Source organism: Anabrus simplex, chromosome 1 (assembly GCF_040414725.1).
Source record: "Anabrus simplex isolate iqAnaSimp1 chromosome 1, ASM4041472v1, whole genome shotgun sequence".
In the NCBI taxonomy this organism is placed as follows: Eukaryota; Metazoa; Arthropoda; class Insecta; order Orthoptera; family Tettigoniidae; genus Anabrus; species Anabrus simplex.
In genome coordinates this window covers 490,635,092-490,648,148 of record NC_090265.1, presented here as the reverse complement: position 1 = coordinate 490,648,148, position 13,057 = coordinate 490,635,092, and positions in this window count along the sequence as shown.

The following is a 13,057-nucleotide window of genomic DNA, read 5'->3' as shown; positions in this document are numbered from 1 at the left end:
TGTTCCTCGTTGTATGTAAAGAACGATGGCTCAATCGGATTGGCGGAGAAAATCCTTCTTTTGTAGACAATGAGGTCACTTTGTTACTTCCGGGGGCGCGATTCAAATAGTCAAACTCGCCGTATTTGCTCCGTCGGAGCGTAGATCACTGCCCACATCTGTACTTCGGAGGAGGGAAGGGAAAGGAGGGGAAGTGGGGTGTATGATAGACGGAGACAAATATATTGTTCGGTGCACAAGTTTTTCCTTCATTTAGAGCAGTCACTTCCCAGCCCCAGGCGGCAGTATACAGAGTTTTATCTGGGAAAAGGGGGGGGGGTGTCCATATTAGCTACTAAGTTTGCGGTATACATTGATGAGAATGGTTCCATTTCGGTAAACCAGCGAAGAAATGGCTGATATGCACCTAGCCTATGGTCCAGGAAATAGCAATGGGAGAGAAGCTGCACTGATTTATGGCGTCCAGCACTCTAAACGCCGCCAACCTCATCATTCAACCTTCGTGCCCAATGGCAGGCGACTGCGTGAAGGAGGGCGGAAGAAACCCCCTCATGTGACAAAAGTGCGCACATTTCAGCATCGGTTTAGTGTCATTAATTGTGTCTCCACAGGCCATAAAATCAATGAGCAATACACCTCGGCGATCCGAGAAAACGGCTGCCAAGAGTTTCCTGGTGGACAGAACTGTCTTGAATTTTTTTGGTTTGGTTGGTGAATGAGCATGATGCCACTACATTGACTGTCGTTTACTGTCAGGTGATGCATAACAAACCCATGTTTCATCCCCAGTAATGATACGAGTCAGGCAAGAGTCCCCTTCATCGGAATAACGTCCCAGAAACGTCAGTGCTGCAGCCATACGCTTGGTTTTGTGCCCCTCTGTAAGCATGCGAGGGACCCACCTTGCACAGATTTTTTAATAATGCAGATGGTCTTTGACAATTTCATGAACAATTGTTCGAGACACATTAGGAAAATGTTCACAGAGTTCATCAATTGTGACGCGCCGATCGTTCCTCACGCATTCGTCTACTGCGCGCAGCAGTTGGTCTGTAATGACGGATGGTCTCCCTGAACGCTCCTCGTCGTGTGTATTCCCCCTCCCCAGCTTGAAGATGCGACACCAGCGCCGAAAAGACGACTCGTTATCACATTGTCTCCATACACCTCCGTTAATTGGCGATTAATATCACAAGGTCGAACGTTTCGTGCATTAAGAAATTTAATCACGACTGGCGGGGTTCTCAATTTGTTTAAACATTTTAACCGATCACAGACACAAAACAGGCGATGCTAGCATCACGCAACCTCGCACAGAGCAGGCAGACAAGCCACTGACGCGGTCTGACCTTGCCCAGCGGCTACCCGAGTCGTCAGCGCTTCATGCGGCGCTACAGGGGACTACTTTCCGGATGGCCCTCGTAGAACGGGGGAATGCTGAAGATTTGCTGTAAACAAACCAGTGGGCGTGTTGTTTTGTCATTCAGTATTTTATTTATTTTACAATGTGGTGAGTAAAGGAATGCACGATCGTGTGACGCGGCAGCGATGCACCTTCGTGCAGGTTAAATAATAAAGAACGTCACTGAGACCAAAAGACGAGAGGAGAAATGATCTGGTGCATCCCTTGACTGGAAAGTGTGTCTTAATTATTGTGTGTTCTTGTAGTATACTTTAGTGCAATTACGGTTGCTTTATAAACAAACTGTGGATATTAACTGTAAGAGAAATGGACAACATTCCGCGTGAGTCGAACGAGAAACTTGTGCATTCACGTGGAACATTATCTCTGTCTGCATTTATCAAACACCCCACTTCCCCTCCCTTCCCTGAAGCATAGCAGCGGACAGCGATTTACGCTATGGCACAACAAATACGGCGAGTTCGTCAATTTGAATCGCGCGCCCGGAAGTAACGAAGTGACCTCATTGTCTAGAAAAGAACAATTTTCTCCGCAAATCCCATTGCGCCATCGTCCTTTAGATAACACGAAGTGCATCCTTGATATTTTGTCGATATAATTTACTTACATCCTGTACATAATAATGACTATACTTACGTGTAATTTAACTCTTCGATATTTAGAGCAGAACTCGAAAAAGCGAGGAAAAGAAATGCGTACATAAAAGACCCACTAAAAGTGGTCGAATGCCGTTCTTCATAGTTGTTCCCACTAGGATATACCTCCGCCTGTGGTGCCATGTGACCACAAGCGACGTGGTGGGGGATCGGCGCACTGCAGTGCTTGTTGGCTCAATGGCACGTTCAGTCTCGACAGACCTGTGCTAAAGTACAATGGAAAATCGAAACTAAAACGCAGACAGCTCAAATGGCATCAAAATACTTGCTCACTTTAGCTGAGGCCATGCGATTATTATTGTTATACAAATAATTCCTTTTTTTTCAACCACTTTTCCCATGCATAGGTAGGGCGTGGAAACGTATTACTCCCTAGACCTCACAAGCCTGATACAGTCGGGTCAGAAAACAACAAGAGTTGGTCGAGCGAAGTCGGACAGAAAAGATGAAAACGAGGTGTCTGGCACAAAGAAGCAAAATAAATAAATAAATAAATAAATAAATAAATAAATAAATAAATAAATAAATAAATAAATAAATAAATAAATAACAATGGAAATGCTGTATGGCTTTTAGTGCCGGGAGTGTCCGAGGACAAGTTTGGCTCGCCAGTTGCAGGTCTTTTGATATGACACACGTAGGTGACCTGCACGTCGTGATGATGATGATGAAGACGACACATACACCCAGCCCCAGTGCCAGCGAAATTAACCAATTATGGTTAAAATTCCCGACTCTGCCAGGAATCGAACCCGGGACCCCTGTGACCAAAGGCCAGAACGCTAACCATTTAGTCATGGAGCCGGACGACACAAGGAAGTACCCGTGGTCGCCAACCCACGCTCCCAAGAAAAGATCTAGGGTCCCATTTCAGTCGCCACTTACGACAGGCAGGCTATAGGCTACCGTGAATTTATTCTATCGCCCCCACCCACGGGAGTTATGTTCCTGGAGCTGCACTGTATATATATTGCTAGTGGTTTAACGTCGCACTAACACATCGAAGGATTTCGGCGACGGAAGGATGGGAAATGTAGCGGCCGTGGTCTTAATTAAGGTACAGTCCCAACATTTGCCTGGTGTGAAAATAGGAAACAATAACAAAAAAACATCTTCAGGGCTGCCGACGGTGCGATACGAACCCACCATCTCCCGAATGCAAGCTCACAGCTACGTGACCCTAAACGGACGGCGAAATTGCTGGGTAATTGCAGTACACAAAGAACGTAAAACTGAATGTACTGTATATACTGAACAATTTGAAAACTGTATTGGTCGTTCCGTACGATGGTGCGGTGCCATTAACCGCAGATGTGGCCAATGTTCTTTAATACTATTAATATTGGAGTCGAGAGCTTGTTGAAGGCAACAGAAACCGACTATCAATATGTTACAACATTGGGAAGCATACAAGCTGGGGAAACAATTACAGTCCCTTTACGTGGGAGGACATAAACATTTCACTGATCCTCGACTCCACCGTTTCCTATTAACGCTGACCCTCCATTCCATTACCCCTTCAGTGGAATAGAAACACATGTCTCTAGGTAAGCGTCTATTGACACCTCGATCATTGATGACGATGATGATGATGATGCTTGTTGTTGTAAGGGGCCTAACATCGAAGGTCATCGGCCCCTAATAGAACGAGATGGACGAAATGATATATGATAGTTAAAATGTATCCACTGACTAGACTTAAAAAATGGTGATGAAGAAAAATGAGTATAATAATAGGGTGGTCTTTTAAACATTCATATTTTTTTGCTAGTGGCTTTACGTGGCACCGACACAGATAGGTCTTATGGCGACGATGGGATAGGAAAGGTCTGAGAGTTGGAAGGAAGCGGCCGTGGCCTAATTGCATGGTGTGAAAATGGAGAACCACGGAAAACCATCTTCAGGGCTGCCGACAGTGTGATTCGAACCCACTGTCTCCCGGATGCAAGCTCACAGCCACGCGCCTCTAACCGCACGGTTTTATCCATTCAAAGAAGAACTGGCCCTGCTCGTAACTTTTGAGACTGACCCGGGGAGAGAAACTTACCGTACTCTTTCTAATCCTCTTCCAGGAATTCGTGAGTTTTGAGACTGGCTCAGGTAGAGAAACTTGCTCTTTCTAATCCTCTTCCAGGAATTCGTGAGTTTTGAGACTGGCCCAGGTAGAGAAACTTGCTCTTTCTAATCCTCTTCCAGGAATTCGTGAGTTTTGAGACTGGCCCAGGTAGAGAAACTTGTTCTTACTAATCCTCTTCCAGGAATTCGTGAGTTTTGAGACTGGCTCAGGTAGAGAAAATTGCTCTTTCTAATCCTCTTCCAGGAATTCGTGAGTTTTGAGACTGGCCCAGGGAGAGAAACTTAGTCTTTCTAATCTTCTTCCAGGAATTCGTGAGTTTTGAGACTGGCTCAGGTAGAGAAACTTGCTCTTTCTAATCCTCTTCGTGAGTTTTGAGACTGGCTCAGGTAGAGAAACTTGCTCTTTCTAATCCTCTTCCAGGAATTCGTGAGTTTTGAGACTGGCCCAGGTAGAGAAACTTGTTCTTACTAATCCTCTTCCTGGATTCGTGAGTTTTGAGACTGGCTCAGGTAGAGAAACTTGCTCTTTCTAATCCTCTTCGTGAGTTTTGAGACTGGCTCAGGTAGAGAAACTTGTTCTTACTAATCCTCTTCCTCGATTCGTGAGTTTTGAGACTGGCTCAGGTAGAGAAACTTGCTCTTTCTAATCCTCTTCGTGAGTTTTGAGACTGGCTCAGGTAGAGAAACTTGTTCTTACTAATCCTCTTCCTGGATTCGTGAGTTTTGAGACTGGCTCAGGTAGAGAAACTTGTTCTTACTAATCCTCTTCCTGGATTCGTGAGTTTTGAGACTCGTGAGTTTTGAGACGGCACGAAAGTGAGCGAAGTGCAGTCCTTGTTGCTACACCGCGGAGCGGGGAGTGATGAGTCAACGGGAGGCAAATCAGCTGGGCACGCCTGCCGGCCAACCGAGGAGAGAAACTCATTGTACTACTACTATGGGTTTCGGAGACGCCGAGATATTGGGAAGTTCTTTTGAGGGGCAGTACATCTACCGACAAGAAACTGTATCCGAGCACCTTCAAATACCAACGGTGTGAACTGGGATCGAACTCACCATCTTGGGCTCGGAAAGCAGAGCTCTACCGTCTAATCACTCCTCACTTGTAGATCCGATCCTGTGCAGTTAAAACTCGGCGCTAGAACTCGTCTTCCGTATCAGTTCCAATAGTGTGTACACTAAACTCTTGATATCATCCTATAAAATTAAAATTGGGCTGGCCAACTAATGGGTTTATTTCGCCCGATCTAAGGCAGTGGATAACAACATGTAAAATCAATCAGGCTTGTAGTTTTACATGATTGTTGATATCGTGATTATGGCCACAGAACCTCCTAACTACTAGGAGTGAATGAACAACTTATATCGACGGTTCATTTCGCGAGAACTAGAACTCTAAAAGCTGGAATGTACAGTATGTACAGAATTTAGGATTTCATCAGTTACAATGAAAATAAAGATAAGGTTTTATTTTCAAATGATTCCACTAACCTATGTAAAAAAAATGCAGATAGTGGATGTACCCGTATGTATTTATTAATTTATTATATGTTGTATTACCAATACGGCATTAATTTTCCAGATCATCAACAAGTAATCTACCCATCCCCATTTATCGGCTGAACATTGGCAGCTCCTTTAAATGAAGATGTATCAGGCTGGTTCTAAAACCTAAAAATTAAAAGAAAGCGGTAGACTGTCACTACGGTAACGACCACAGGGTTTTGAGGGTTTCGTAGACTTACTTATTACATTTCCTTATTCTATACAATCGACTACGATGTATTCACGACAGCTAACCTCCAACTGAGCACGCGCCATCTTATACCAGAGAATGCGTGTGACGTCACACATTTAGCATAAATTTTGCCTTACTTTAAAGCGCTATTTCATAAAAAGAAAACGTTTCAGATTTATTTATTTATTTATTTATTTATTTATTTATTTATTTATTTATTTATTTATTTATTTATCGAAAAGATAGCCTCCTCTTTTAATTGTCAATTGAGACATAATCGCAAGTTAAACATTCGCGGCGATATACTAGTATGCGTTCTACCCAAACACTCAAAGCGTCATAAAAATGTTCTTTCCATGTATTCCCGTTGTCGAGGAGCGTAAATCTACGTTAAAAGAAATAATTTTAGACTTGTATCAGTTTAGAACTGAGCCATCGATACCACGGTTCCTTTACATACCGAAATGAATAGCATGGTATTCATGAGGTATATTTTTGGGCTTGTGCCGTGTAATTAATTATAAAAACACACTCAACGCGTTTCGAAAGAAACCTTGCCTTTCTTCATCAGCAGACACAGAGAAAATGAAACGACGCATAACAGGTTGCTAGAAGAAAGCAACAAGGAACTTGAAATGGTGCCCTAAGATGTAAACGGGACGCCATTTTAGCCCCAGATAGAGACAACGAATGGGAACAATAAAGCATTACTCTCTAATGGTTCTGATAATAGGTAGCCATGATTCACTGAGGTTGTAGCCTGTATCGCGGTTGAAATTATCTGGATGTTTACGTATTTCAACCGCCTCCCTGATAATTCTTGGGCGATATTGCTTTATACGGGCAAGAACATCCACTTCTTGGAACAAAACATCATGACCAGGTGTTAAGGCATGATCAGCAACAGTTGATTTATCAGGTAGGTTGAGTCTGATACATCTGGTATGTTCTTTGATGCGAGTACATACCGTTCTTGAAGTCTGCCCAATATAAACCTTGCCACAAGTACAGGTTGTTGCAATTTAGGCAGACTATCTTTAGTTGGTCGCAGGAGTTGCCTAATCTTAATTGATGTTCCAAAAACAGTTCGTACATGGTGCCTACGTAAGATTTTAGCAATACGATCCGTCATTAGCCGCTATTAGCAGTGGGCGACTAGTGGCGCAACTAGTTGCGCCACTAGTTGCCAGTGGATTTAAGTACCGGGCGATCAGTGGCGCAACTTGTGAATACTTGCTCGGTTCATACCGGGGAATAGTCAGTTGAGAGAATGGCGTCCTACGAAGAACTTCTTCTTCTTGCTCTTCTATTATGATGGAAAAAACCGAAGGGTTAGGAAAGTGCAGAAACATCCTATATTTGTTTTTCGGCTGATTAGAGGATTATGTTATACATTGTTTGACGATCTAAATGAGGATGATAGTAAATTTTTCAATTACCTGCGCATGTCAAAGTCGTCATTTTGCGAACTGCTTGGCCACATAAAAGAAGAAATAACGGGAAACGACATAGGACTAAACAAGTGTTTCCTAGTTGAGCTGTAATTCACTAATAGAGCCATAGAATGGATCAATGGTACTTGTAAATGTAAACGATTATAGAATTTATATGGGCATTACGTACTGTATTTCCACATAAGAGTAGTAAACGTTTTATAATGCTCACACACCGGGCGAGTTGGCTGTGCGGTTAGGAGCGCGCAGCTGTGAGCTTGCATCCGGGAGATAGTGGGTTCGAATCCCACAGTCGGCAGCCCTGAAGATGGTTTTCCGTGGTTTCCCATTTTCACACCAGGCAAATTCTGGGACTGTACCTTAATAAAGGCCACGGCCGCTTCCTTCCAACTCTTGACCCTTTCCTATCCCCTCGTCCCCATAAGACATATCTGTGTCGGTGCGACGTAAAGCCACTAGCAAAAAATATATAATACTCACCTAAAGTTCTTTAAAATGCTGTTCCAAGAATTCAGTGTTTTTATTTTGTCAGTTTGGGCCTAAGCTTCAGTTCTGGGATTCCAAGTGACCGGTTTTCATTCTAAGTCACAAAGGGTCTTCATTATTTATTTGACTTTCAAATTATTTTTTGCCATCTCCTTCATTTGCTGTTGTAGTTTATTTGATGTCTCCATGTTCAATAAATAAACTATCACAATAAGTAAAATATTCACTCTGCCACAGCACGAGACCAAACAAGGTAAAGAAGAAAGATACCGTAAAATGGGGTGGATAGGGACAATTTTTTCGGTTTTTGCTTACTACCTTTTGAAGGAACTAGTTAACTTTAATGGGGTAATTTTCCCTATTAAAACGGAACTCGCGTGTTTATATTTTATACACACAGAATATTCTCCTGTAGTTGTAGAACTGTATATATTCTTTTAAAGGGCTGTCCCTATTCACCCCAGTGATGGGGTCAATAGGGACACTCGGTATTTTAAATGGATGTCCCTATTCTAACCGGTGTTTGGGTTGCTTGGGACACAATGTAAGTTTCTAAACAGCTTTTAATGTACAATGTATTTATTATGGGTGCAGAATTTGCATGTTTGGCACAAAAAACAAACAGAAAACTTTACAATTCACTGAAAGTATATCCTCCGCTTTTTACAACCGGTGGCTTCAGAATGTTATCACTTGTGTCTGCTCGAACTCAAAATCATCAGTTACATTTGGGAACAGATAAATACCAGACACTTTCGTAGACTGTCTGAGAAATGTTCCTATGTAATTTCGTCCTGGGTTTATCACTTTCAGTACCTTTCCTACAAAGACCTTTTCCACACCTCGATCATATAAAAACTTTACCTTTCCCCAGCTTCCTTCCCCTATTCCTTGTTCTACAACAGGTCAGAATACACTCGACCAATTCCTCCTTGAAATCATATGATAAATTGTCTACCCACCTTTCTTCTTCATAGACTCTACGGCTCCATCCGTGTTAGCAACATATCTTTGTCAAGCAGATTTTGAAATGTTGAATTTCTCCGCTGCTGAAAGTATTGACATGCCACTTTTCACTTTCAAAACTGCCTTTTCCACTATTTCAGCATCCACAGGTAAATGAGTTTTTGAATGAGGGTCTCTCTTATACTTTTTCCCCATTGTCCCTATTCACCCCACTTTCAAGTTATATGGTACAAGTCTCTAAGAAAATTTAAATAATGCACAGTTTAGTCATAGGAATCTTCTAGAAACTTCAGAAGTAGTTCAAAGAATATCACTGAATGTAATAATAATACTAACACACCGTTTCAGCCTATGAAATTAGCTCACCAACTAAAGTTTTCCTGAACGAAAAAAATGGCGCCAAAACATCAACTGCCTTACAAGCTGGCCACCGTGACAAATATTTGTTTTTGTATAAATCCTTAGACTTTCTGAAACGGTAAAAGAATGAAGAACACTTCAATTTCCCTTAAATGAACGAAATATCTTTAGTTGACATTTTGAAGAATAAATTATTATTTTTCCTGTTTTTGTCCCTATTCACCCCTTTGTCCCTATTCACCCCATTTTACGGTAATGGTTAGGTGGATCGCTGATTCAATTGCGTTCCATCGTCCGCATTACGTCAAGCTGGTGTGAGAACACGAACTTGAGTGACGTTTCCGTATGCGCGGAGAGGTACATCCGGCGACTAGTTGCGCCACTAGTCGCCCACGGCTAATAGGCTACATTTACTGCAATGCCCCGTCACGCAGTTGAGCAACTAAAAGTCGCCAGAGCAGTTGCCGGCTCACATGACGGCCGGCAACCAGTCGCTCAGTTGCGCCACTAGTCGCCCGCGGCTAATAGGCTCCATTTGATCCAATGGTCCGTGACTCGCCAGAGCAACTAGTTGCGCCACTAGTCGCCCACGGCTAATAGCGGCCTAAGGTATGTAAGCAGTTCCTTTTACATCTTTTTTCTTAACAGACGTCCGATTATGTGTCGATTTAAGAGCCGTTGAGATAAAGATTACTAGACTAGACGGTAGGGGTCACGCGCAGGCTCGCTTTGGCTGGTGACGTCATGTGGCCTCCACTGCCGGACTTGCAGTGAACACGACCCATTGTAATTGTGCGTTTCTGTTAATGATTTGCTTATTTTTATTTAACCACTTGATTAATATTTTTCCATTTTGTCAAATATAATTGCCAGTTGTTATGTGTAGATAATTATATTGTAATTCATTTCAGTATTTTTCAGAGCATTGCAAGTAATATAATAACACTGCTTAACACGAACAATTCTAGTAGCTTTCTCAGTACTAAATTATCTTTCGCCACGCAAATAAAGTATTTACGTTTCGGTTTTCGTATTTTCTATCCATCCAGTGGTTTTAGAAAGATTTTATACGCAGTTTTATTTCTAAAACTACTTACTAAAAATAAAGAAACATGACCAATCGCACGGGATGCTTTTTACCGTTGTTTTGGCGGATTGTTAGTATTAAGTAGTATTGTATAAACCTAATATTATATTATTGTATAAGTAACTATTTATAAATGTGTACTGGCCGGTGGAATATTGGTGAAAAGCCCCTGAAGAAACGTCAACCTCTTCCATCACGTCAGGGGTCACTCGTTTTCAGGGGAAAGAGGCTTCCCGTGGTGAAAAGTAATTCGAATAATTTGTCAAGAGCATGATTTTGTTGCTCTATACAAGTCCCATAGGCACTTTTTAAGCTGTTTGTACCACACACGTGGACACGGGAGTTTAGGACGTCAAATCCATTATTAATAGTGATTACAGTCTCTCCTACATAGCTGAGCTCTGGAAAGTTGTGGCATATTGCTTTACCCACAGTCGGTGATACCAGTTCAGCGACTGTCTATACATTTTGCCTCTCCGTTCCAGTCACAAGAATATGCTTCATTGAAAGAGTATGCGCGTATTGCAGGTCTTCGCCCTCACCTAGCATTTCAATTAATTTTGTAAATGCTTCTTTTGTAACAGATCGCCCACTTTTCAGTTGATATCCATCCGCAGTAATTCAAGTGCATGAGGCACATCGCAAGAAAACCACATGTTACGTTCTTTACTTGATGGGTTTTCCAGCGAGGGCTGTTCAACGAAATACTCGGATTAGTCATACATTTCCTATTTGAAGGTCCATATGAGATACAACTGCTCTAACTTTAAATATAGTGGTTTCTAAGACTTGAATTATTTCTACTAACAGTTCTCTTGACATCGCTGTATCAGAGTGGTAGTAGATAGGTTATATCCACTTTTGAGCTAAACTTCTCATTACAATGACTTGGACATTATCATGGGGTCCTCTAATCATTTCTTCATTTTACCGGGTGAGTTGGTTGTGCGGTTAGGGGCGCGCAGCTGTGAACTTGCATCCGGGAGATAGTGGGTTCGAACCCCACTGTCGGCAGTCCTGAAGATGGTTTTCCGCGGTTTTCCACTTTCACACCAGGCAAATGCTGGGGCTTTATCTTAATTAAGGCCACGGCCGCTTCCTTCCAAATCCTAGACCTTTCCTGTCCCATCGTCGTCATAAGACCTATTTGCGTCGGTTCGACGTAAAGCCACTAGAAAAAAAAAAATCTTCATTTTGATCAAAGCACAAGTCGTTGTTAACCTTCATTTCATCAAAGCTGAGAACACCTCTTTCAAAATTTGTAAGAAGACTTGAATGTATTTTTAAGATATTAATGCTCAACTCAATGAATCCAGGAGAAATAGAGAACTTTCTTAGCCGTCGTTTGATTGTAACTTCATAAGGAAGAGGGTAATTAATCTCGTCTCTAACAAAACACAAACCGGGCGAGTCGGCCGTGCAGCTGTGAACTCGTACCCGGCAGATAGTGGGTTCGAACCCCACTGTCGGCAGCCCTGAAAATGGTTTTCCGTGGTTTCCCATTTGCACACCAAGAAAATGCTGAGGCTGTACCTTAATTAAGGCCACGGCCGCTTCCTTCACATGCCTAGGCCTTTCCTGTCCCATCGTCGCCATAAGACCTATCTGTGTCGGTGCGACGTAAAGCAAATAGCAAAAAAAAAATGATTTAGACCGTAAGGTGACTGACTGCCTTAGCAATGTCCTCAGATAACCAGCTTGAGGTTCTGCCGTTTACTAAAGCTTTAGAAAAAGTACCCTTAAAAACTTGAACATTAGTTTTTAATTTTATTATCTCGGTATTAGCTGCACTAAGACGGTCCTGAAAATCCTTATTTTGCTGTTTTAAGCCACAGTTTCCCAATCTAACTCCAATTCAGAAGTCACTTCAACAATTTTCTCAACACAGAAACATTGATGTTTACTTTTGTTATCTAATTCCGTCCTGAAGATTGCATTATTAAAATTTTCTGCTTCAATTGATGCCTGCAATCGTAAAATTTCCCTATCTCCTTACGATGATTTCGCTTTTGTGCCCTTATTTCACGATCTTTACTGGATTGACACGCCAAATCATTACCTACTAATATAAATATAAATGTGGTTCTGCGTCACGCCTTAAGTTACGTCTAATTGGAAGGTTTAATAACTCACTCTTCAAGTCCCTTATGTAGTCCAAGTCGTCGAAGGGTACAGGACACATACGAGCATCTCCAACAGTAAACGAATCAGCCCGTTTAATGCCACTGTTCTTTGGAAAACGATGACATTTCATGTATAAGTCCTGGTGTCTGTCGTGGTTAAAGCAACCAGCGACAGCACAACACACCATGGCACAGCGCAGAAAAATTAAACTCTTACACTGTTACGAAGGTAAACACCATCAGTAGATTAATGGAACTCTGCTTGGTTTAGCGAACTTGGGGACCGCGTGACGTCAGGAGGCGTGGCCTGCTACTGCGCAACCAACTGATGACCCCTACCGTCTAGTCTAGTAACCGTGGTTAACATCAAAGCTCTGTTGTAACCGTTGCTCTCAAAGGTGGTTCTCAAAGTGTTAATTTCCTCTTGTAGAGCTGACACTTCACAAATCCTCCTGGCCCTGGTAGTCAGAGCTTTAAGGATACCATGTTTCTGGGCAGGGTGATGGTGAGAATCTGCGTGGAGATATCTATTGGTGTGTGTAGGCTTACGATAAACGCTGTGTCCTAAAGATCCACCCCCTTTCTTGGTGACGAGAACATCTAAAAATGGTATTTTGCCGTCAGATTCCATTTCCATGGTGAAACAAATGGAAGGGTGCTGGCGATTAAGGTGATCTAGAAAGTGACT